The 27,507-nt window shown below is 37.7% G+C and overlaps 1 long non-coding RNA gene across 1 annotated transcript; it reads right to left on the minus strand.

Annotated features, from left to right (window-relative positions):
• Window positions 1-5,683: 5,683 nt before the first annotated feature.
• On the minus strand, window positions 5,684-26,864 carry LOC309648082. The gene is made up of 2 exons (XR_014256468.1): window positions 21,816-26,864; window positions 5,684-7,215 (listed from the first exon to the last, which is right to left on the minus strand). It is a non-coding gene; the product is annotated as an uncharacterized lncRNA (long non-coding RNA).
• Between the last annotated feature and the right edge of the window lie 643 nt (window positions 26,865-27,507).

The following is a 27,507-nucleotide window of genomic DNA, read 5'->3' on the forward strand; positions in this document are numbered from 1 at the left end:
AGTAGACTATAGAAAAAACAGGTAACTGGGTGATTTCATCCCCCAAATCTTATTAAAAAAGTCTTTCAATCCAGCTTGTTTAAAGTTCTGCATTTAGCAGAAATGTTTGAACATATTACTCAAAAAAGAAAAATTAAAGACCTCGAGGTGAAGTTATTTTACACTGAGATATTATACAAATATGTTTTTTAGGTCATGGAACATGGCAGCTGAAAGGATTCATTTTAAATTTCAGTCAAACATGTCTAAATTGTAAACAGTAGAAACTGTGGTTTCCAGATCACTTGAACCCTTTTATTTGGCTGAATAGAGGAACACGCTATCTCCTTTTAAGTAGGACTGGTGTCAGTTAGAACAGTAGCCAAATGTTCTCTATTTGGTTCTAGGCTCTCCTTTTTATGTTGTTTAGTGTCCACTTCTGTCAATACCTACTTTCAGAAAAAGATCTGAAACTCATTCACAGCAGAGTAAAATGTCTGAGGTTCACTTTGTGACCACTTTCTGAAAAAGATGGAGAAGTGACTAGAAGCCATGTCATAATTTCCTGAAAGTCGAAGCTCCTCTGAGTGCTTGGTATAAGGAAAGGAAGGAAGATGGGAGTGGGTGGGGATGAAATTTAAAAGGCTGCCGTGAGATAATGCATATTGAGTGTAGCACAGAACATGCTACCTAACATAATGTAATAAGCATTAATAATGAAAGCTATAATTATTTATAATGGAGAGGGTTTCAGTTTATGGCTCCCAAAATAAGATGAGTGGTAGATCCCAGTGAGGTAGATTCTAGTTCAATGGAAGGAAAAAAATAATTGAATAGAGCTTTCCAAAAATGAAATGAGCCCACCCCAAAGAAGACTTTCTAATGATTGGAGCAGATATGTCATTCCCAAATCTGGTCACACATCAGAAAACCTGGGGGAAAGGCTTGTTAAAGGTACCCCATCCCAGGCAATCTCCGATCTACATTCCTCTCCTGCCCCCAACCAGGGCACCACTATTGTGATTATTTTCCACCATAGATTAGTTTTGTCTATTCTGGATCCTCCTTTAAATGGAATCATCCAGAATGTGTCTTTTGTGTGAGGATTCTTTCACTTAACATTTTTTGAGATATGTCCACATGTTTTATATATCATTTATTTTATTGCTGAGAAATAACTAAGTATTTTTTACTGTCTACAGTGTGCTAGGCAAAGTATTGATGTTTTGGGCTCACAGTGGTGAACAAAGCCAGCCTTGATCCTGACTCTGATGGTGCCCACAATTTAAAGGTGAAGACCTTTAAGTTCCTTCCAGACCTTAGACATGTGATATTATATCCTATGAAGCTTTTGGTGCACTTCTGTTCATGCAGCTCAAGGTGTCTAAACGTCAGTGCTTTAGTTTTTCCAATCTCCTCTTCCCTGTCTCAGTTACAGAGGGAACTAAAACAAAGAGTCAATAAAATAAATTAGCTCACCAATAAATAATCATGTCTATATATCTGTCTCTTTTTATCGACAGCTTCAACATGCCCAAAGGAAAGCAGAGGCCCACAGACTTACTTACTTCTCTATGGAGAAGAAAAATAGGCAGTATTTGACCAAGTTTCTCTTAGCAAGAGAAAGTAGAGTTGGGATAATTATTGAGGGTTTCCCAGACTTAAAAAAATTATAAATGATCTAAGTAGTTTAGAACTAAATGGTCCAGATAATCATCCTTTTTTTCAGAGACTCATCCTTTAAGCTTTTCCAATGAGAGGTTTTAGATTCTGAAAATACTAGTAGATTGAAGAAGAAAGTGATAATGGGCTATGAATTTAGGTTTTGCATGGATGTTGTTGAAATAGTGGAAATCAAGAGCTGTGTGGAGATGGTGTCCAGGGCAGTGCCTATGTATGAGGCAGGATGTGCCTTCCCCAGGCTCATCCATGTGACCGCATTGCTGGGTCAAGGACCCTGGAACCAAGCAATGAGTAGAAGGATGAAGATACACATTGAAACCAAGGGGTGAGGTTGATGCATAAGTAACAAGTAAACTGAGAGGCGAGATGAGGTTCAAGGTATATATCAGATTGGGCCATTGAGAAAGATATTTGAGGTGGAGATACAGTTGCTCCTTATTATTCATGGATTATGTATTTGAGAACTTGCCTACTTGTTAAAATTTATTTGTAGCCCCAAGATCAATACTCACAGTGCATTTGCAGTCATTTGTGGACATGCACAGATTGATGAAAAATGTGAGTCACCCTACATGCATGTTCCTAGCTGAGGTCAAAGAAGCTGACCATCTTCTGTCTTCCAGTGCTGATACTATAAACAAGTTGTTAATTTTTTTTGGTGGCCTATTGAGTGCCACATTTCCCACATTTTTTGCTTTTTGTTGACTTTGCTTTTATAAAATGTTCCCCAAGTGTAATGTTGATGTGCTGTCCAGTGTTCCTAAGCATGAGAAGGCTGTGATATGCCCTACAGAGAGAATACATGTTAGATAAGCTTCATCAGGGATGAGTTATAGTGCTGTTGGACATGAGTTCAGTGTTAGTGACTTGACAATATATATCAAATAAGGTGTCTTTAAACATAAAACAAGGTTATGTATTGATTGGTTGATGAAAATGTCGTGACTAGAAGCTCACAAGAACCCAACTCTCTATTTCCTCTAGGGCTAGTGGTTCAGCATTTGCTAATTCAGTGTTTGCAGCAACTTTATAGAATATAATTATCACAAATAATAAGAATCAACTGTGGTACCTTGGGTGGGTCAGAGAAATAGATTGGACACTTTAGTGTTTCTCATCTTTTAAGCTCAGATTCTTGGAGTTTTCTTAGGAACACTTGTTTTTAAGAGCATACTGGCAAATCCTAGTCTTCAGAGTGGTACAAGTTTTTGTGAAATAATAATTCTACTTTTATGGGAAGTTTGCAGGCTGAATATTCCATTTATTTAAACATGCTGCTAAACTATTAATTTTGGAATTATATTCTTTGATTTAATAGATAATTTGTGAAAATTTGCTGCATTTCCCTTAAATATAATTCTAGTAAAAGAACGACTTACATATGTGGTATTATCACCTTTTTACTTGGGCTTTATGTAAGATTTGTTTGTTTTCAGAACTTTTAAGATAACTCTTTGTCCAGAGTCTGACTCCTGGGGCTGGAATTAGAACCTGGTATGTAGCTTATGAGGAATGTTCTAGAAAGCCTGTGTGAACAAATACAGTGCTTGGAAGAAAATAGGCCATGAACTGGGGAATAAAGTGATGGTGGAGGGATCAGAGATAAAGAAGTAGATCAGGGCACCTCAAATCTCAAAGCCCATCCATGGGCTGGGACAGATGTGGGGCCAGAAAGGTGACACTGAGGCCAGCAGGGTTACAAGCAGCTGAGAGGATGGATGAAGGTCAGGGTAAAGTTCAACAGAGGACTCCACATCTGCGTACTTGAGGGTCACTCTTCTTGGGCCTGCGACCTAAAATTAAAAGGGCAGAGCTGGACCTTCCTAGGTATTTTAATCATATTTAACATTAGTAACCAAGCAATTTACTATGTATCTGTTGTGTACAGAATATAAAACAGACATTACAGATATTATTTTGAAGAATCAATGATCTGTGGAGGAAAAAAAAATACACATAGGAAATTGTGGGTAATAAGGCAATACATTGGTGAATATAATATTATCTAAAATTCAATATGTAGGTGTTGGGGAGAGGAAATATCAAGAGTGAAGAGTATCCATGACCTCATTTTGGTAAATGTGGGGCCACCCCACAAATGTGTATCTCGTCTCTTATTTCAGAAAAGTAAAAGGTAGAGAATGTAAGATAAGAGGTTTCATAAAAGTAATTTAAAAATACTTTTATGTTTTAAGACTGTCTTGTGAGAAAAGCTCACTGATAACGTGCAAAAAAAAATGCAAAAGCAAGTTTGCTCTGAAGTCTTACTGAATATCAAGTACTTAATGAATACCCATGCTTTGTCCAGTACTATGCAAAGGGATAAAGGTAATATTAATTAAAGGGTAAGAGTAGGCCTCTTTCCTTAACTTCTATAGTCAGATCAGAGAAAATTCTGAGGAAACATCAAACACACTCAATAAGATACCAAGATGAGTGTCACAATTTGTTTTTATGATATTAAATTATATAAGCAATGGTACTTTAGATTTTCACTCAGCTTTCTTCCTCTAAATGTAATGTTTCTTTTTTCTCCATCTGTCTTCAGTATTTTTTCAGCAGTGTGACTAGGTTGTGTCTAGGTGTTTTTTTTGGTAGTTTGTTTTTCCTTTTTCAAAAAAAGATCCTGCTTGAGGTTCTGTGGGATTCTTGGATCTGTGGTTTATTGGTTTTCATTAATTTTGAAAAATTCTCTCTTCAAACATTTCTTTCTCTCTTTTCATTCTCAGACTTCAGTTACATATATATTAGGCCATTTGATATTATCCTACAGCTCTGTTTTTTTCTATTTTTAAACTTATTTTCATTCTTTTGTGTGTGTTCGTGTTTCAGTTTGGATACTTTCTACTAATCCATCTTTAGATTCATTATGTCCCGTCTGCTAATGAGTCCATCAAAGGAATTCTTCATTTTTAATGCTATGTTTTTTTACTTACAGCATTTCCATTTGAGTCTTTTTTGTAGTTTGCATCTCTGCCGACATTTCCTGTTTGTTCATATATGTTGTTCATCTTTTCCTCTAGATCCTTTAATATTCTGATCATACTTATTTTAAAGTCCCTGTTTGATAGTTCCAACGTCTAAATCACCTCTGTGTTTGCTCTTGTTAGTTGGTTGATTATTTCACAGTGACTTGCCTTATCTTGCTTTTTTTGTATATCTTTTTACTTTTTGTTGAATTCTGGATATAATGTGTAGAAGAATTGAAGAGACTGAGTTAAATAGTATTTTTGCCTGGTAATGGGCATGCCTTCTCTTCTTTCATGCCAGTAGTGTGGAGGTTGAATCAATCTATTCAGGAGTTGAGCTAGATTTGGGCTTTGTTGTTGCTATGGTTATCTTCAGTTCATCCTAGGCCTCGGATTACCCCAGTGGTGGCTGCTGTTACCTTGTGCTTAGAGTGGGACCTGGGGGCGCTAGAAGGTTTTTCTCAATGTTCCCATTCTACCCTGTCTGCCTGAGCCACAGAGGAATATCACTTCATGTTGCATGAGTTGGTATTGGGCTCTTGGTGGGCACGGGGAGTTCTCTATTGCGTTGGTCCAGTGTCAGTCTTAGGCAACTCCTGTGTGCCTGGGCTTTGGGGTCAAGGTTTTCTCAGCATTACTTCCTCTCCTCCCCATGGCAGCCAAATTCTGCCTTGTGTCTCTGGTTGGTCTTAGGTAGGACAGAATTTCTTGTCTCTCACCTAGCAGAAGCTGACCTCTGCTTGGCATCAGTGCAGAATCCTGGGCCCAGGAAGATTTCCTGCCTCACTCCAGAGAGGAAGGGTTTCTGCTCTGTCCCTTCCTCATAAGCAATGGAACTTTGCCTGGACTGTGGCGGCAACAGGTTGTCCCTCCTTTAATCTGTGTGCATATGTATTATGCTAATTAAAACAAAATTTTGGGATCCACTAAATGCTCAGAGGAGAAACATAACCATCCTTTGCTTCTTTGCAACAGTAAGATAGTTGAAGTAGTTAGAACGATATTAATTGTGTTAACCTTGAACTTCCCTGAAGCTGTTTCTGAATCCCAAGTCCTATTACTTTTGAATTCTAATCAGCCCCCATCTCTCCTCCCTCTTCCCTCCTCCCTCCTTCAGAGGAATCAAATGGGAGGATTGAGGTTGACTGTCTCCTGTTGAAGTTGGGCAAAGGCTCTAGAAGCTGGGTGAGCAATGTAGGGGTGGAGGGAGGCTGTAGCAGCAACTATAATAGCACCTGTGTGTGTGGGAAGGGACCATATAGAAGTGAAGAACAAACCAAGAGAAAAAGAGGTTTAAAAAATTTTTTGTTATGTTATTTATTTTTACAGTGCCTGTGTTGTTGCAGATCAAAATCAGGCCAGATCTTTATCAGGATCCTTTTTCTAAAGTTTTATAATTTAAATTATAAATACTTTTTACTTTTATAATCAGCACTAAAGGTAAAATAAATAGGTATGTAAGGCCACAGTGGGAAAAATATATATTGGAAAGTTCAAACAGATTTCTGAACCTGTATAGACAAGGTGACTTTCCATGTTATCTGTGAGATGTCTTTTTCTTTCTTTCTTTAAAGCATTTATTATACTTTCTGTATGCCACCAAAGCAAGTACTTTACTGTATTCCAGAACTAGGGTTTTGTTTCTATGTGAATATATGGAAAGGACTTTACTGTATTTCTCCAAATGTAAGATGCACATTTTTTTTTTCACATTTTAATGTCTCCAAAATGGGGATGCGTTTTACCGTTGATGGACTATCATAACTTAAGTGGCATGATTTTTTTCTTAGCAAATAAAATGTTTTACAATTAATGACATCTTAGACTTGAGGAAATATGATATTAAATAGACAATCTTACAGATGAAGAAACTAAAAACCATCTGACTTTTTTGGGTAGAAGTGGGTGGAACTTTCTTGACATTTTCTAAATTGATCCACCTACAAGGTATTACTTGTTTACATTTGAGATGTTTAAAACCTTATATCTGAATTAAAAAAAATAAATTATATTAACTTTTAACTATGGTATAAAATAAAATGCCTCTCTTCTTATAGGCTTACAGTATTTTTATTGTCTCCTCAGCTTTTCATTTTAATCACAATCTCCTTAGAAATTTGACCACTCTATTTTCACTCCTACTTTCAGAGCAAATGGCCTGTATTTTATGTTCATAAAAGGATCGTCCAATATTATATACGCATAGAGAAATTAGGCTAAAGCAGTGGTCCCCAATATTTTTGGCACCAGCGACCCGTTTCGTGGAAAACAAATTTTCCATGGATGGGCTGGGGGTAGGGGGGATGGTTCAGGCGGTAACGCGAGCCATGGCGAGCAGCAGATGAAGCTTCGCTCACTTGTCTGCCGCCCACCTCCTGCTGTGTGGCCCGGTTCCTAACAGGCTGCGGACTGGTACCGGTTTACGGCCCTGGGGCGTTGGGGATCCCTGGGCTAAAGTACTTAAGTTCTCTTCTTTCTTTTTTTTTTTTTTTTAAATTTTTATTTATTTATTTATTTATTTATGGCTGTGTTGGGTCTTCGTTTCTGTGCGAGGGCTTTCTCTAGTTGCGGCAAGCGGGGGCCACTCTTCATCGCGGTGTGCGGGCCTCTCACTGTTGCGGCCTCTCTTGTTGCAGAGCACAGGCTCCAGACGCGCAGGCTCAGTAATTGTGGCTCACGGGCCCAGTTGCCCCGCGGCATGTGGGATCTTCCCAGACCAGGGCTCGAACCCGTGTCCCCTGCACTGGCAGGCAGACTCTCAACCACTGCGCCACCGGGGAAGCCCTTCTCTTCTTTCTTTAAAGGGGACACATGTCCAGAGGACAAGATTTTAGTGTCATTACCATGTTAATGGTGGCAGAAGTCTATAGCAGGAAAAACTCTTTAGTTTAGGAATTCAAGTTTTGTTTATTCTTGTGGGGTAGATCATAATTTGTTGTCTTTGCCTCATAGGAATCCAGTTGTCTTGATTACAGTGTCTGGATATCAAAGGATGACTAAACCTTACTCCCTTTTCTGAAATGAATGACTTGTGCAATAATTTAAAAAGCCCTTGAGTTATTCATAACCACTATTAGCTTTTATTAAGGGCAGAGAATCTTAGTTACACCTTGACATCAAAAAGTACAGTCAGGTCTTTACTAGATTTGTTCATTGTCTTTGTTGGGTCATATTTGTATATAGCTTGTAGGTGAGATAATTTGCGAAAATATTCTTTCTCACTATCAACATAGAATTTAGAACTCTTCTTTGAAGGGTTGTCACTTTTACGTAGGAAAATATGGTGATGTAAAGAAAACTGTTTCTTTTCCTACTTTGACTTAAAACATTTTATTTGATTTGGTGGCTTCTCTTAGACCCAAATCTCAATCATTTAGACCCAAATCTCGATCATCCCTCCTAATATATTCTTTCTTCACTCCGGTAACACACAACTTCTTTAACTCATGTATTCTGAATAGACACTTGTAGGAGAACAGTAGGATAGAATTCTGATAAAGCAAAATAAGCACAATGAAACCAGGGTTTTGGCATGTGTATTGGAACAATTACAAGGAGCCGTAATTGGCTCTCTAATCAAGTCAGTTGGTCTCATTCTGGGGTCATCATTGAGGAGATACTAAGAAAATATGTACAGAGGCTCTTTCTAGTGCTTTGAGAGAATACGTCTAGAACCATGTGTACTGAATCAAAGGTAAAAACAGCTCAAGTTAATATTTATAATATTTTAACACACTGGAATAAGAAAAAAAGGTCAAAATGAACTCTGCTGTGTGAAGATAATTTAAATGAAATGCTTCTGAAGGAGCAGTGTGATTGGCTGGACTTAGCAGGAGATAAATGTTTGATAAATTTTGGACTAGGTCTTGGGGAGTATAGTTTGATTCTTGACATTAGTGGATGAAAAGAAATGAGAAAGGACCTCATTAGAAAATTTAAGGATATCAATGAATCAGGTGACCTTTGGGTTGGTTGGAGGGGTAGGATTATAAAGAAATGGTGTACATATTAAGCACTCATGTCAAAGTTATTAGAGATCAGTAGAGAATCTACCACAAGTTCATGGAAATACACTTTGCACCAGAAAAGCTGCTTTCACCCCTTATATTTAATAACTGAAGTGTAAATGCAATTCACAGTGAATGTTTATATATAATCAATTGTTCTTTAGTTAAATAAAAAAAAAAGGAAAGCCAGGAAGAACAGACCCATAGAGGTATTAGATATGTATAGAGTGGATTTGGGGTTAATGGGTGTTTTAAAAGGAATTCAAAAGGATAACATGTATCACAAAGCATGATACCAGAAGGTCGAAAGTATTATTTAAAAGCCTAATCACTATGTATCATGCAACAATATCAATATTTCTCAAATGTATAAGATTGTATTAAGAATAAAGTCCAAAAAAAAAAAAAAAAAAAATAAAGTACAAAGTTCTATGGCTTCAATGCAGGTTCATTCAGAGAAGGGGAAAAAAGCCCTTTGTAAAATATGGAAACCATCTTGAGTTCAACAAATGCCAGAAAAAATTATAATTGTAAAAATGAGATGTCGACTATCGTTATTACAGTGGCTGTGTTGTTTCCAGTAACAATTTGGCGTTTTATTTAGTCTGTAACAATCTACAATTGAAATATAAAATAAAGATTTTTCTTTTATTTCCCTCTGAAGTTCTGTGCCAAGCTAAGCAGAACTGAATGAAACATCTGTGGATGATTAAAACAAGCTTTCCTATGAGGTTTTGAATAGAAAGTAAACATGGATTTTATCCATAGTCAACAGCATTTACAAATGTAAAGGGAGGAAGCTACTGAGTTTTTGAAGAATGAGCTGTTAGAGAGGAAATAGAAGTATGGAACGGCAGATGGCGATAATTAGTTCCATACGGTGAAAGCTTTCTATTAAAAAAAAATGACAGTGAGCTGCTCTGGTTGGGTGATATTTTATTGAAGCAGTGTTTGCATCTTATTTCCTATCTTTGTCTTTCTAGAATTGTCCCATCTCACAAAACCAATCAAATGTGACTAACATGTGAGGGATTACTGGGGAGTATACTTTGGTACTCATGAGTGAGAAAACCTTGTGTTAGGGTGTTACTCAGACTGGTGAAACTCCCCACTGGACGCCCACCCATCTCTCCTACCTGGGATTTTAGTTCTCCAATCTATTGCTTAACTATTTTCTGTCAGTCAGAGTTCCCTAACTTCTTGAGAGACTGTGTTGTGCAGTGCTTAAGAACCCTGGCTTTGGTGTGACTGCCTGTATTTGAATTCTGCTTCCCTTACTCACTAGTTGTGTGAACTTGGGGAATGACCTAACCTTTCTATGTCTCAGTTTTCTCATCTGGACAATGGGAATAGTTATAATACCTGCCTTGGAATATTGTACAACTTAATGGTACAATTGTTGTAAGGATTAAAATGAATAAATATATGTTAAAAATGTCCACCAGAGTCATTTGGACCCCACCCTAGACCTACTGAATCAGAATCTATATTTTTGATCACACACCCCTTCTCAATAAACAATTTTTGATTATTTATCTTCACTATAGGCTTGTTGGTATAGTTAGTAATTTATATGTACTGTTGTTCTAATATAGAACATACATTTTAACATCTACAAGGTAAGATATTTTAAAAGAGAGATAAAAAATAAAAAGTTTGAGTATCTTTTTTCCCCGTATCCTGGTGAACTAGGATTTAGAGGTCACTGGTTTAGAATATATTAGTTGAATTGAACTAACTTGAAAAAGAGTAGTACTGACTTCAACTAGCCAAAATCTTCAGGCAACAACAGCAAACAACATAAACTTTGGTAAAGTTTCTCCATGCCCCCCCGCTTGTGCCAAGGCCGAATGTGAAATCTTGTTCCCAGTTCCCTGTTTTGCATTTCAACAATATTTTTGTTTACTTTTATCCTTTTGTTCTTTGTGTTTTTTTATACTACCAATCAACTCACTATTTGCAGTTGTGACCTTGACGGTATTCAAAATCCTCTGTTTTTAGCCACAAATGTCTATAGCTTTCAAAAGGATGAAGTAAGCTCTTTGTTTTTAATTGTTGATAAAGGTTTCCTCACTTGCATCTTATTTCAATTTTCTTCCCAATTGGCAGCTTTCTTAGTTCTGGGTCACTGGCGACCCCGCCTCGGTTATGCTGCATCAACATGCAGAGGTGTTAATCTTCTTTTGTTCCCTCTCACAGCCTTTCTCTAGCTTTATAATTATCCAAGGTGGTAACAGCTCTTAAGAACATACTCTGTCACCTTGAAATCAAGTGGTTTTTAGCTGAAAACTCAGGCAAGGTCTTAAAGATGTTGTTTCTCTCAGCTATGAATAGTGAGGGAGAATTTGAACATGACAGTCCTTAGTTGCAACGATATTTAGATGATGGATTCCCATTACCCTGCATAATGTGGGTTGTTGACATTTTATTCAAACATGTAATCCTTGTCATTGAGCGTAGGAAGGAGAGAGATTGCTACCTGAAGTAGGGGCAACACAGGATGGCACTACAGAAAAATGTCATAAAGCCCCAAATAATAGCAATAATCATTTTCTACTTCCTATCTTGTCATTTTTAGAATTAACATGTTGTTCTCTGGTACTGTTTTCATGATTCTGCTGTAGTTCTGAGCAATGTTTAGGGCACCCCTTATATAAATGGCTTACACACTAACACTGATGATAAATGGTTATTGAAACAAAGTAGTTAATTTATGTCCTTAGAATCACATCTTGTAATCAGAACTTCACGTTGAATACTTATAGGTAAGCTTGCATTTGGGAAATAATGCCTATTCTTTTACACTGTTAATATGTCGAAGAGAGAGAGAAATCACTGCTGCCTTAATGACACCAACTTTGTGATAAATATTCAAGAATAATAATATGGTAGTATACGTTGCTATACGTTGCTCTTTATTTAGAGATTTAAGAAGAGGGTTTTTTTTAAATTTGAATATCTTGTATGTACCATACGCTGATTAACAATTTATAAATAAATTGAATACAACAAAATAGACACAAAAGTACAAAGAATTCAATCTTTTAGAGTTCTTGTAAGAACATGATAACAGCCTAGAATTACATATCCCTACCTCCCTTCCTAAAAATCATACAAGGAGAAAGCAACATAACATAGAGTCAAGGAGAAAGGGACATTTGCCCTGAGTGATGAGGAGTCACCATTGAAGATCTGTGGGAAAGACCATTCCAGACAGTCGATGGTAGTGCAAAGGCTCTGGGGTAGAAAAAAGATGATGTACTGCAAGAACAGAAAGAAGATCTGTGGGGCTTGATTAAAGTGAGGAATGGGGAGAGTGTTAGGAGGCGATGATGATGATGGAGAAATAGGCAGGAATCTGAACATGCAGGGCCTTTTCCACCAAAGTAAAGAATTTTGGGTAGTATTACAATATAATAGACAGTCATTGGAGTATTTATAGCAGGAGAGTGGCATAGTTTTATTTACTCTTTAAAAGACAACTGGGACAACTGGTGAAATTTGAATAAGGGACAACTGGTGAAATTTGAATAAGGTCTGTAGATAATAGAATTATCAGTGCTAAGTTCCTGATTTTTGATGTGTACTCTTTTTTTAATAAAAAAAGATACTAGAAATGATGTTACATTCTTTATTGTTTAATTAAAAGCAACATTTAGCACTCATGCAGTAACTGTTAAGACATCACAACCTAAAAGGCTTTGCTTATCATTATGGTGAGGGAGGTACAACTGACTTTTTACATTTTTTATGATGAAATGTTAATTGTGATAAGTGTACTCTTTATGCAAGAGAAAGTTATTGCTTTTAGGAAATATGCCTGGAAGTATTGAGGGGTAAAAAAGTGAGATTGTTACTGATGGTCACCTGGACCCACCCTGGGGTCCTAGCCCAGGTGGAGACCCCTTGTCTCTGCCAAGGAGGTTCTCCTTCCGCTTGGATTCACTAAGCCAATAACAAAACCAATGCTGAGACTGAAAACAGCACAAGCTTTATTCAATGGTCAAGGAATGGAGAAGCGGGAACTTAGTTTGCAAATCAGCTTCTCAAACTGACACTGTATATATGATGCCATATACATAAGAGGGCCGACGTAAAAGGGAGGGAGCTGGAAAGATTGGGAAGAATATTCATGACTTATCTGAGAACAGGGATGTGGTTTGAACCTAGAACCGAGGCAACACTCCTTTTCAGTCCTTGTATGGGTTTTTCCAGTTGTTGTCATGGCAATTGTCAGCCATCATGGTGCTGGTGGGTGTGTCATTTAGCTAATGTATTACCATAAGTGTATAATGAAGCTCAAGGTCTATTGCAAGTCAAATGTTGACCATCTTGGGCCTACTTGGTTCTAACCAGTTCTTGTTTTTCTCTTTGCAGCTTCCTCCTGAAACTTAGATAAGAGCAATTGGTTTCCATTTGAGGGAAGGGCAGGGGTGTGATTCTGGGGCAAGAGCCTTGGTAACAGGATGTATAAAATGCTTCAGAAGAAATGTGTGGAGAGAGAGAATGATAAGCAAATGTGGTAAATGTTAACTTGGGGATTTGGGGGAAATGTACAGAGAGGTTCTTTGTTTATTCTTGTACTGGTGTCACGACTTTTCTGTAAGTCTTAAATAATTTCAAAATAAAAAGTAAAGGAAAGAAACCATACTGGCCTGTATGAGGAAAGATTTATAGGTGAGCAGATGTGGGAACAGGGAGACCAGTCAGAGAGCTATTGCAGTGGTCTAGGGGAGCAATGATAGTGGTTGGATTGAGGCAGTAGCATGAAAGTAGAGAAAAGCGGTGATTCAAGACAAACACGGTTGATTGGATGTGGTTGCTGAAGGAAAGAAAGGAACAGTATATGACCTCGGGTTTCTTGGCTGTGGTGATGTTCTTTTCTGAGATTGGAAGACTAAAGTTGTTCAGAATATAGAAAAAATTATCCTGATCATTTGAGGTTTTGGGTTACTGGAGCTGATGGTGATGGAACTTAAAACCTACTTTTAACAAAAGTTTATTAAAACCAGAGGTTAAGTTCCTGTAAAGGTCAATTAGTTTTGCTTCATTTCATTGGTGGTGTCTCTGTCCTTGAAAGAATATACCACTTACAAGAGAGGGAGCGTGTGAGTGGGTCGGTGAAAAATCCATCACCACATTTGGCTAAACAATCAGAGTAGTACCTCACTATTACCAGTCAAGAACATGATACAAGGGTAATTATACAGAAAAATTCCAAGGAAATATGTATTTAGACTATGAAAATGATACGGACTTATTGTTATAAATTCAAACAGTATGGAAATAAAAAGTGCAATTTTCCTTCTCTCCTAATTCTGTAGTCCAGAAAGTCCATTAGCAGTTGGATGTTCTCCTTCCACACACATCTATCCCTGCATGCAAGTTCCCAATCCTCTCCATACATATACATAACATAGTTTAACTTTTTTTTAAATATAAAAATGGGATTGTACAAGTTATCTCTTGCTGTGTAACAAATTCCCCCCCACCCCAAATGTAGTAACTTGAAACAACAAACATAATTTCAAAATTTCTGTGGGCCGGGAATCTGGGTGTGGCTTAGCTGGATCGTCTGCTTCCAGGTCTCTCGTGAGGCTGCAGTTAGGATGCTGGCTGAGGCTGTGGTGTCAGATGAAGCCTCACCTGGGAAGGATATGCTTCCAACTTCACTCATGTGGTTGTTGGCAGGATTCAGTTATTGATGAGGCTGTTGGACTAGAGCCTCAGTTACCTGTTGGTTGGAGACCTCCCTCAGTTCTTTGACACAGGGGTCTCTCTATGGGGCAACTCACAGTATGGCAGCTGGCTTCCATTATATTAAGCAAGAGGAAGCTACTGTCTCTTTGTAACCTAATCTCAGAAGTGATATCCCATAACTTTGACCATATTCTATTTATTAGAAGTAAATTGGTAGGTCCATCCCACATTCAAGAGGAGGGGATTACACAAAGGTGTGAATATGGTGATTATTGGGGGCCATCTGAGAGGCTGCATACCATAGTGTATACATAATTATGTAACTTAAGTTTTTCACTTAATAATGTGCTGTGAATATCTTTCCATGTTAGTATAAATAGATCTACCTTAAATTGTTTTTAATTGTTGTACAGTATTCCTTTCTATGGATATGTCATAATTTATTTAACAATTCCCCATTAGTTAAAACTTAAGTTGTTTTTATTATTTTTGCAGTGAACACTGCATGTATTTCTTGGACATTCATGTAAGAGTTTTTTAAAGACTTAATTTTTTTTAGTTTTATGTTTATAATAAAAATAAGAGGAAGGTGTAGAGATTTCCTGTTTAGCTCCTGCCTCCACACATGCACAGCTTCCCCTGTTATGAACATCACTCACCAGAATGGTTTTTGTTTTGTTTTGCTTTGTTTACTAAGAATGTTACTAAGAATGAACCTAAATTGACAGATCATAATCACCGAAAGTCCATAGTTTACCTTAGGATTCACTCTTGGTGTTGTACATTCCGTGAGTTTGGACACAAGTATGACATATATCCATCATTATAATACCATACAGAGTATTTTCACTGCCCTAAAAATTCTCCGTGCTCTCCCTAATCATCTCTCCTTTCCTCAAACCACTAAGTCCTGGCAACTACTGGTGTTTTTTATTATCTCCATAATTTTGTCTTCTCCAGAATGTCATATAATTGAAATCTTACAGTATGTAGTCTTTTCAGATTAACTTCTTTCACTTCACAATATGCGTTTAAGGTTCCTCCATGTCTATTCATGGCTTGATAGTGCTTTTTTTTTTAAAGTGGTGAATAATATTTGTCTGGATTTACCACAGTTTTTTAATCCACTTCCCTACAGACAGACGTCTTTGTTGCTTCCAAGTTTTGGCAATTATGAATTAAGCTGCTATAAACATTCATGTGCAGGTTTTTTTGGTGTGTACATAAGTTTTCAACTCCTCTGGGTAAATACCAAGGAGTACAGTTTCTGGATTGTATGCTGAGAGTATATTTCGTTTTGTAAGAAACCACCAAACTGTCTTCCAAAGGGGCTGTACCATCTTACATCCCTACCAACAACGTATGAGAGTTTCTGTTGCTCCACATCCTTGTCAGCATTTGGTGTTGTCATTATTCAGGATTGTGGCCATTCTAAGAGGCATGTAGTGGTATCTTATTTTTCATTTGTATTTATCTGATGACATAGGATGTGGACTATATTTTCATATGCTAATTTGCCATCTTTATATCTTCATCTTCTTTGGTGAGGCATCTGTTAAGATCTTTGGCATATTTTAAAATCAGGTCATTTGTTTTCTTATGGTTGAGTTTTTAAGAGTACCCCCAAAATATCTGGATAACAATCCTTTATGAAATGTGTTTTTTTTGCTATTATTTTCTCCTAGTCTGTGGCTTGTCTTCGAAATCTTTTGATATTTCACAGAGCAGAAGTTTTTAATTTTAATGAAGCCCGGCATATCCATTATTTCTTGCATGGTTCATGTCTTTGGTATTGTATTCGTGTCTTTCTTCTATGCCATTTTCTATGAGTTTTATAGTTTTGTGTTTTACATTTAGGTCTCTGATCCATTTTGAGTTAATTTTCCTGAAGGATGTGAGGTTTGTGTCTTGATTCATCTTTCTTTGCATGTGGATGTCCAGTTGTTCCAGCACTATTTGTTGAAGAGACTATATTTGCTCTACTGAATTACTTTTGCAACTTTGTCAAAGATCAGTTGACTATATTTATGTGGGTCTATTTCAGGGCTCTCTATTTTGTCTATGGATCTATCCTTCTATTCTTTTGCCAATATAAAATGTCTTGATTAATGTAGCTTTATAAGTTTTGAAGTCAGGTAATATCAATCCTCCAACTTTGTTGTTCTTTTTCAATATTGTGTTGTATATTCTGGGTCTTTTTGCTTCTCCATACAAACTTTAGAATCAGTTTGTCAACATTCAAAAAAATAACTTAGGGCTTTGTTTGAGATTACATTGACTCTATAGGTCAAGTTGGAAAGAACTGACATTGTAACAATATTCAGCCTTCCTATCTATGAACATGCGATATCTTCCCATTTTACTTCTTCTTTGATTCTGAGTATAAACATTTTTATAAGATGATTCTTAGGAATGTAATTAACGGTATGAATATTTGAAAATTTTATAGCGGTCACCAAATATCCCTCCATAAAGACCATACAAGTTTAAAATTCTTTCAGTCATTTAAGAGATTGCCCTTTATCCACACACTCAACTGTGCTGGATGATAATAATTAAAATTTTTGTCATTCTCTTAAACAGAAATTTTATTTTATTGTTTTAATTTCCATTTTTTTCAGTACTATTGAAATTGCATAAATTTTCATATGCTTATTTGCCATTTGTATATCATTTTTTCCTAATTTTCTATCTGTTGTCTTTGAGTTTTGTTCATGATGTAGTTTATCATACTTTTTCTTCTATGCCCTGGAACACTTTACCTAACAAGGCTTATTAGAATTGAGACTCACTCTAACTAATTTAAGGCTGTTGTACTCCCTGGCCAGCCCATGCCCTTACTCAGCTTTACTTATTTTTTTCATCTGTATTAGTTTCCTATTGCTGCTGTAATAAATTAGCACACATTTAGTGGCTGAAACAATACAAATTTCTTATAGTTGTGGAGATCAGAAGTCCTAAAATCAAGGTGTTAGGACTGGTTCCTTCTAGAGGTTCTCAGGAAGAATCTGTTTCCTTGCTTTTTGCAGCTTTGAAGGGGCTGCCTCCATTCCTTGGCTCTTGGCCCTTTCTTCCATCTTCAAAGTCACAGTGTAGCATATTCAAATCTGTCTGTCTGACTCTAACCCTCCTGCCTTCCTCTTATAAGAAACCCTGTGATTACCCTGAGTCCACCTATATAATCCAGGAGAATTATCCCAGTTCAAGATTCTTTTTTTGTTTGTTTGTTTTAAAATTAATTAATTCATTTTTGGCTGCGTTGGGTCTTTGTTGCTGCATGTGGGCTTTCTCTAGTTGTGGCGAGAGGGGGCTAACTCTTCGTTGTGGTGCACGGGCTTCTCATTGCGGTGGCTTCTTTTGTTGCGGAGCACGGGCTCTGGGTGTGCGGGCCTCAGTAGTTGTGGGTCGCGGGCTCTAGAGTGCAGGCTCAGTAGTTGTGGCATACGGGCTTAGTTGCTCTGCAGCATGTGGGATCTTCCTGGACCAGGGCTTGAACCCATGTCCCCTGCATTGGCAAGCAGATTCTTAACCACTGCGCCACCGGGGAAGTCCCCCAGTTCAGGATTCTTAATCACATCTGCAAAGTCCCTTTTGTCACATGAAGTAACATAATCATTTGTCTGGGGGATTAGGACATGGGCGCCTTTGGGGTGGGTAGAAGGCTTTTATTATTCAACCTACATACCATGTAACATATGATATATTTTACTTATTTATTCTATTATTGTTTGTATTCCTCCTCCACCACTTGTCACCCTCATCACCTCTAGAATGTAAACTCTGTGAAAGTATGGATTTTTTTCTGTTGGCTTATTGCTGAATCTCAATCATTAAGAATAGTGCCTGGTATATTTTCTGTTCTACTGATATTTTTGAATGATTAAAAGTAAGAATAATAAAACAATCTGGACTGATGCCTTTTTGGGGTTAGATCTTAAACTATCATTTCTATTCATTTTGTGATTATTAGTATTTTTGTATTTTATCTATTTTCTTGAGTTAATTTGGGTCATTTTTATTAGAAATCATCCATTTCATCTAGATTTTTGCTTTATTGTAACTCAATATTATTATTTTACGTTAAAAATTTTTTCCCATATTTGTGAGTATGGCCTCTTGCTCATTCTTAAAGTGTTTATTCGGGTTTTCTGTCTTATTTTGTTGGATATACTTACTAGAGATTGTTTCTGTGTTCTCTGGAGAATATTAGAGTGACTTCTGATGTATTTTAAATTAGAAGTCTGTCCTTCTGGCCAAAGCTTTTAAGATGAGCAAATAGACCTCATTCATGGAAAGACTGGGCTTTTTTCTGTCTGCTGCCTCTTTGCTGGGCCCTGAGGGATTAGCCATGGTGAGTCCACCTGAGCCCTTTAAGAACTCTCTCAGTTTGCTTTGTGGATTCTTGTGGACACAAGCCTATTGGCTTTCAAAGCTAGATGTTTTGGGAATCCATCTCTCAGGTGGAAGTTGGGCACCAGATGTGGGGTCCAAATCCTTCACTCCTCAGGGAGTGGGAGTTGTGAATTCCTTCCATGTGTGTCACCATGTAGGCGGTGGGGTTTATGGTGAGTTTGTGTCTTAGCATCTCCTACCCATTTCGATGGGGGTTTTGGAGTATTAGAGTATTTAAAGTATTAGAATATTCTGAATTTGACTGTATTCTTACCTTTACCAGTGCATTGTATGTTTTCATGGTACTGGTTTTGAATCCCCACAGCTTTTGTTTGTCTGGGAAAGTCTTTAACTCTCGTGCATTTCTGAAGGATAACTTTGCTGGATAGAATGTTCCTGGTTAGTGGTTTTTTTCTTTCAACACTTTGAATGTATTATTCCACTCTCTCATGGCCTGTAAGCTCTTTGCTGAGAAATCCACTGATACCCTTATGGAGGTTACCTTGGAAGTTAAAAGCTTCTTTCTTCTTGCTGCTTTTAAGATTCTTAGACTTTAATTTTTGAAAGCTTTATTTAATGTATCTTCGAGAGGATCTCTTTAGTTGGTTTTGTTTGGTGACCAGTGAGCTTCATGAACTTGGTTATCCAAATTTCTCACCAGATTTGGGAAGTTCTCAGCCATTTTTTCTTTCAGTAAGCTTTCTGCCCCCTTTTCCCTCTCTTCTCCTTGAACTCCAATAACTCAGTCACTTGTTGTTTACATGATATGCCATAGATCATGTAGGCTTTCTTTTTTTCATGATTTTCTTCTCCTTTGAATGGGTAATTTCAAAGTTCCTGTGTTCTATCTCACAGATTTTTATTCTGGTTGGTACATTCTGCTGTTGATGCTCTAAGTGTTGCCTTGAGTCTTCACATTTGAAATAGTAATTACCTCCTTCATTTCACTAACTGCCTTCAGGAGAGAAATACCTTCTGTCAGTTCTGCTAGTGATTCTGAGGCTTTCTCACACCTTCTCTGGATATACGTGCTCACACTTTTTGCTTCCTTTTGTCAGAATTCTTAAGCTTGTATGTTTTCCCTTGATCCTGCAACACACTAGGACAGGTGCTGACATTCTCCCTTTTGTTTTCCAAAAGATGGCACTAAAGCTCAAGTTTGTGGTCTCTCCCTGCCTCACAGATTTGGGCCAGCTTTCTGTGTGTTCTCACCAGCCATCTGCCAAAGCTCACTTTCACCACTGCAACTGGGGACATGCACAGGGAGCTAGCCACAGGGTCAGGGTGTGTGGAGGTGAGGCATGCTGGTAGTGCCCATGGGCTAGTTGGGGGGGGATCCACAGGTGAGGCATTCCCAGGGGGTCATGGGTGAGCTTCTTGATGGAGTCTGTGACACAATGTGTAGGACCTGTGTCCTTTTTAATATCCTCTGAGAGTCCTATCTGCCACACATTCCCAGCCTCTTCCTTCCAGCCTCTTCATGCAGCTCACGATTTACTACTCCGAGTGGGGGAAGAGAGAAATGAGCCTCTTCGGCAGTATCCCACACAGCTGGGGAAGCTGGGTCCTCACTTACGTGCTTCTACTTTCCCTGGCGAGAGAAATCACAGGTGGAGAAACTCTCTTGGCCATAAGCTGTGTTGTCTTGGGGGAGAGGTGCTGCAGGTAAAGTCAAGCTGTTCTTCTTACCCTTTCCAAAGCATCAAATTCTTTTTTTTTTTCCCCTCCAAGGGTATACTGGAACCTCTTTGGTGACCTGGCCTTCCACAAAGGCTCTCTTGTTCTTGGGTATTTGTCTAAGACAGTGTTTTCCAGGGGCTCCCAGACCATAGCCAAGAGTGGCTGGAGCCAGTTCATGGGCTACTGCAGGGTCCACAGCCAGGACTGAGGTCTGTATGTCTATTACCTAATGCTGGATGGGTGAGACTCCTCCTGGGTCTCTTGACATATAGTGCTGGATTCTGTATTTCCCACAAGGCACTTCTGTTGGTGGATGGATGCTGCATTATTGTTGTTGGCGGGAGGTGGTGGTGCTGGTGGTGACAGGGAGGACAAAACAGTAGACGTCTTACTTTGCCATGATGCTGATGTCACTTTTCATCTTATACATTTTGATGTATGGTATTCTCATTGTCATTCATATCCTTTAAAAAAATTTGTTATGAAACGTTTTAATCATGCAAAAATGTAGAGAGATTAGAATAATGAAGCCTTAGTTTCATGTCACTAATTTCAACAAATGTGTCCATTCTTGTGTATCCATACCTTACTCTCTCAACCTTCTGGACTACTTTAAAGCAAAGTCAGACATATTATTTTATCTGTAAGTACTTCCATTTGCATCTCTAACAGACTTGAACTCTTAAACAAACATCATCATCTCCAAATGGGGAAAGTAACAAAAATTCTCTGTATCATTTAATAACCAGCCAGTGTTTAAATTTCCCCCACTTATCTCATATCTTTTTACACTTGGTTTCTTGAGTCAGCAGCCAAATAAGGTCCATACATAGTATATGATTGTTATGGCTCTCTCAACCTATATCATTCCTTCCTCCTTTTTCTCATTCTGTTTTTGTTTTTTGGTAAAGAAATGGAACGGCCATTTGTTGTGTAAAATTTGGCTGATTTTATCTCCATGGTGTTGTTTAACATGTTCATTTATCCCTGGATTTCCTGTATACGGGCGTTATAACTAAAAGCTTGATCAGATTCAGGCTTGAGTTTTAATATTTTTGGCAAGAATCTCTCATAGCTGGTGCTGTGCACTTCTTATAATATCAAGAGGCCTGTAATGTCTGATTATTTCTCTTCTTGTGCTATTAAGATTGATCAATGTGCTCAGGTGCTTTCAGCCTGATCCATCCATTATAAGGTTCCCCATTACAGTAGTCTTACCTAATGGTGTTAGCAGCCATCCATGATCATTGCCCAGATGCATTATTTCATTAGAGGTTGCAAAGTAGGGAGTTTTGATTCTATTCTTTTTTTTTTTAAATTAATTAATTAATTAATTTAGTTTTGGCTCTGTTGGGTCTTCGTCTCTGTGCGAGGGCTTTCTCTAGTTGCGGCGAGCGGGGGCCACTCTTCATCGCGGTGCGTGGGCCTCTCACTGTCGTGGCCTCTCTTGTTGCGGAGCACAGGCTCCAGACGTGCAGGCTCAGTAGTTGTGGCTCATGGGCCCAGTTGCTCCGCAGCATGTGGGATCTTCCCAGACCAGGACTCGAACCCGTGTCCCCTGCATTGGCAGGCAGACTCTCAACCACTGCACCACCAGGGAAGCCTTCTGTTAATTCTTTATATCAACTAAATGTTTACCCTGAGACAGATTTCATAGAGGAGGGCAGGATAAATTCTGGAATCTCTTATTTACAATTTTTCAAAGTGAGTTGGTACTGTAGAAATCTCTAGAAAGTGTTATTAAAAATGCATAGATTTTAATATGTTTGTGTTTCAATCCATTGTCATTACTTTTTCAGCGTTCACATTGTCCCATCTTTGGCCATTGGAAGCCCTCTGCATTGATCCTACGTCCTTTTCATGTGACCCCTGTAGTCTTTGATAACTTGCCCAGACTTACATTGTACAACTCTTGCCCCAGATCTGGGATCTGTCACTTCTCTAAGAAGTTCTGGTTTTTATTAGTGGGAACCATCATTAATTTCTAAATAGTCTATAATTTTATTCTTAGGTATTGAGTTATTCAGAAGAGTGTTTTAAAATTTCTAGGTGATTAGTTTTTGGTTTTGCTTTTGTTGTTAATTTCTTTATTTCCCGTAGCAAGAGAATATTGCTGTATGATTTTCTTTACGACTTACCACTGGATTAATTAAAAAATGTTTTATGAGCATTTGAAAAGAACTCTATGGAGTTACTAAATCCATTCTTACATTGTTATTCACAAACATCACTTATCTCTAGGTTTTAAGGGAGCTGTGTTAAAAACAACAGCTATTACACAGTCCTGTGTTAAAAACAACAGGACTTTGTCAATTATTTCATTTCTTAAAACATTTCAGTTTACTTACTTCGAAGGGCTGTGATTTAGTATGTAACGTTAGGGTCTAGGGAGAAAATCTAATTCTCATCTGTAAAATGGGTAATTTGAAACAACATAAAATTAAATTTTCTTCTCTTTATCAAGGATTAAATCCCACAGAGAACAAACATAGATTTTTACTTTTGTAAAAAAGTACTTGGATTTTGTTGGTAGCTCCAGGAGGAATTGAAAATGTCATGTTTTGGGAGTTGTGGGGCTAATTAGTATATGCAGTAATTTAATAATACAGTGAAATGCAAATAGTTGAGCAGATAGATAAATGAGAAATCACTGGACAGTGGACAACATAATTTTTGTCAGTTGCATGCATTTTCTTTTAATACTGCTTCTTGGTAACCTGTTAGTCTGAGAAAACAAAGATACATGTAGAATGTGAGTGCAGTAAGGATGCCCACGGGTTGTGCCTTTTCCTTCCCTGTAATGCTGTGAAATTACAAGAGTGTCTGCATTAAGAAGCCCCAGTGTATTACCTGAACACCGCATGGGAAGGCCAGCCTCACTCGTGCTAGGATGGGATGTGTGACAGGCGATGTTCATGTGACACTTGAACACACTAGGTTGCGGCCTAGTCAAGAGAGCCTGCCACCTACGAGTCTCCTTCCATTTCAACTGTTTAAAAATACAATTTCATACATTCTTTCATTTTATTAATGAAATGCTATGCTTCAAACCAAGGGGCCTGCCTGCCAGGGGAAGCTATAATTATGCCTGGGTAGTCTGCAGCTGTGCTTAGTTATAAAGCTTTAACTAAAGAAAATAGAATTTGAGTTGCTTTTGTGCATCTCATAATATTTCCCCCAAATCAGTACATTTATATGACAGTTAAATAATTTCTAAAGAGATTACTGGCATTAAAAAATACTTTTTTTTTCCTTTGGCCAGGACATTGAAAACCTGGTGCTAAAGATGACCTATTTTTTGGTTATCTTTCAGCAAAACTAACCGTAAAATTGTTGTTTTGTTTGCTTGGAAACAGTATAATCCATCTCTTTCTTGACTCCTTTTTACTTCCCACCCACTACCCCAATCTATTGGCAAATCTGCTGGCACTGATTTTGAAGAAGATCCAGGATCCAGCCACTTCTAACCCTCTGACCACCACAGCCTGAGTCCGAGCTGCATCACCTCTTGCCAGGACTTCTGCAAAAGCATTCTATATAGGCTGCTGCTTCCCTTCCATGATGTATTCTGCACCCAGCTACCTGATCTCTTAAAAAGATAGATTGTGTTATGCTTCTGCTCTGTTCAAGACCTCTTTTTGTGTCTCTTCTCACTTGGAGTAAATCTAAAGTTGTTTCTGTGGTCCACCACACCTTACCTGATAGAGACCTCTCTGCTCTCCTACTATCACTCTTCTCATTGCTGCCTCCATCTCACCTGCACCAGCCTCCCTGCTGATCATGGACACAGTGAGCATGATACCATCTCAGGGCTTTTGCAGTGGTTGTTCCCACTGCCTGGAATATCCTTTCTCACATATTTGTAGGGTTTGTTCCCTTCATTCAGGTCTCTACATAAGTTTACTGTATCAGAGAGGCCTTCCCTAAAAAAATCTCTTACCCTCCTGATTACTGTCTTTTTCCATACCTAGATTTACTTATTCTTTTCTTAGCTCTTACTAGCATGATAACATGTCTCTAGTCATGCACATAAAAGTTCCAAGAGAGCCTAGATTTTGTTTTTGTTCATGCTGTGTACCTGTGCCTGGAACAGTGCCAGCTACATTAATGCCAAATTAATACTTGTTGAATGAATATACAAAGGCCAGTGCCTGCTGAGTCTCCTGCAGTTGGACTGGGTGCCCTCCTGCTGGGAAAGTCATAGCCTGAATTCATATTTTCAGAAAGCTGGATATAGCAACGCAGAGCCACTTCTGTATGGGACTACAGTCTTACTATGTACAAATGGCCTATTGAATAATGTCTCCCTTTTTTTTTCCAGAATGACTTACCATTTACAAGCCTTTCCCACATGTTATCTCATTGAATTCTCATTATTTTTCAAATTTTAGTGGTGACAAGATGTAGACTCAAATAATATGGCAGAGTTGGGACTGAAACCCAGGTTTTTTAAGCTCAGAGGACTTTTCCTGCCCAAACAAATAAAAATATATTCAGGCCCTTTTTATAAGGATAGCCTTTTCAGAATTTTAAGAAAGTTGATACACTTTTTAAGAAGAATTACCTTAGGCATTAAAACTGTTTGCCCTTGGGATTTGAAGTGGCCCTAATTATTTGAAACCATCTTCAGCAAGAAATAAGGTAGGAAGCATATATTCTAAGGATAGGTTGAACTTGCTTGCAGCATGGCAGCTGGTTCCACATGGGGCATGCTGGAGGTCAGACAGAAGCTGCAGATCTCTTAAGGCCTGGCCTGTGATGTTTTACAATGTCACTTCTACCACATCTGGATTGATCCTGTGATCAAAGTTGGTCACAGGGCCAGTCCACATTTCAGGAGAAGAGAATAAACTCTACCTCCTTACAGGGAAGTGGAAAGGTTATCATTGCAAAAGATGTGTTTCGGCCATGTTTGGAAACACAACCTACTTGCAAAAGTCATCCTGAAAAACTCATTATATTATCACCAGTAGAGAATAGAGAGCTTTTAAAGACAATGAGGATAATCACCCTTTTGAAAAAACTTGTGGGTTTTCTTTGGTGTATTAGTTATCGAAGAAAAGCTTCGCCTCTGAATAGTACCCTGCTCATTGGGTGTGCCATTAGATCCAAGAGATTTATTGTTCCCCTTGGTTGTGACGGCATTGATAACACCTTCAAAAGAAAGAACAAAACCTCTACTGTGAAATCTCACTGAGATTCACATATCTTTCACATGTGTAGCTAGTGTTTGTACTTTGCAACAGGAGTTAATGAAACTGACATCTATTTGTCACAAGGAAGCTTGGACAAGACAACGTAGACCAATCATTGCCATTCACTTCTATTAGCAGAATAAAATTTGAGGTAATATTTTAATCTGTAGTCTTTCAGATCAAAAAAAGCAAGTGTACAGGTGGTTCTAAATTAATTATTTCTCTTTAACATTTAGGTATACTTCTACCATAGTACTAGTTATGTGGGGAGGTACTGAATAAATATTTACAAATGTTGGATATTACAACAACTATGAAATCAGTTTGTTTTGTCTTAGACATTTCTCATGAGGAAGAAAGAAAGTACTCTGATTAACTCTAACTGTAGATTCTTACCAGGTGCTACTTTTACAGACATATGTAAACTATATATATATAGTATACCTAGTCATTGTTTTAACTTTCACTTTATCACTATCATTTTCGATTTGTGACGTTCTGGTCTCATTTTAATTTCTTACCCTATTCTGTCTCCCCCAATTCACCCTCTGCTGCTTGGCAGGACACTCTGTCTGGAATTGCTGAGTTAACAACTTCCTCTGCTATGATCATGTAATTCTAATCTTTCTCCTCACGAGAGGACTTTTTGTGAATTCTAAGCCCATATGCTGCATATTGCCATTTTGCCTCTGAAGTAAGTTCCAGACACGTGACAAATGTGGTCAAACTATTTACAACAAATGTCCACAGGAGCATTCATACTCAGCGACTGGGAAACTGGGGTTGATTCACAGAAAAGTTTCTGTTTGACTTGACTGTCATAAACAATGAGATCACAAAAGTAAATATACCACATCTGGCTGTCTGGATCCTTGCTTGCATGGATATTTCTGGAAAGAAAGAAGCCACGTGGACCAGTCAGCATCATATTGTCTACATAATTACAATATTTTCTAAGAAGTAAAAATTTGGGGTGGGTTGATTCCTTGAGTAACTTTCACTCATGGTAAGTAAGCAGTCACTGTGTTTCAGTCAGCACTGTATAGGCAAATCAAAGCGTTTGGATATTTCAGTATGACATGGGAATACTTGTGGTAGAAGCAAAATTATACGAAGTTCACAGGTTACAGTCTTGGCTTAGTGCAAGAAAATAGGTGGTTAGCTGCCTCAGAATGTATAGATACCTTGTTTTTTCCCTTTTTAAGAGATATTTTCTTAAGATGCCATTTAATTAAAAGATCTTGTCCACATTCAGATGTTTTTTTGGATACTTAATTTCATAATAAACTAAGTACGGAAATGCCAACTTGATTATCTCCTTATGCATTAACCAAACACTCAAATAGTTAAAACTTTGCTGGTAACTGTTAACCATGGAAATTTAATTCAGTTAGAGGTGAAAATAAATAAAATATTCTCCTAATAATGGGCCAGATATTTGTTAAAATATATACATTTTTCTTGAAATGTGTTTGCATTAGGTAAAATCTATATTTACTGATTCTTTAGCATATTATTTACACTTCAAATACTTTTTCTCTCCTTATAATGCACAGTAATAAAAGGTATTATAGTATTTGGAAGTAGGTTGGCAAGGGAAACCAGTAGAGTTAATCCAATAACTGGAGCTCCTGGGAGAAAAGGTGCTATAAAAACACAGGTATTATTATCACTATTATTACTGTGTGGAGCTGGAAATCCTGCCTGCTCCTTATAAAAGCTGGCCATTTAAGAAGAATTGCAGAATTGGCATAGCTAGAGTTGAAGGCATTTCAAATTTTGAAAAATTTAAACAGGTAGTAGAAAATATTTTTTTAAAATTTAAAAAGAAAATGGCTTACTTAGATTTCTTCCTACTACTCTCCACTTCAGAACATGATGCTATCAATGATTATTTTCCAT

This window comes from Balaenoptera physalus, assembly GCF_965194825.1.
Source record: "Balaenoptera physalus genome assembly, chromosome: 19".
Taxonomy (NCBI): domain Eukaryota; kingdom Metazoa; phylum Chordata; class Mammalia; order Artiodactyla; family Balaenopteridae; genus Balaenoptera; species Balaenoptera physalus.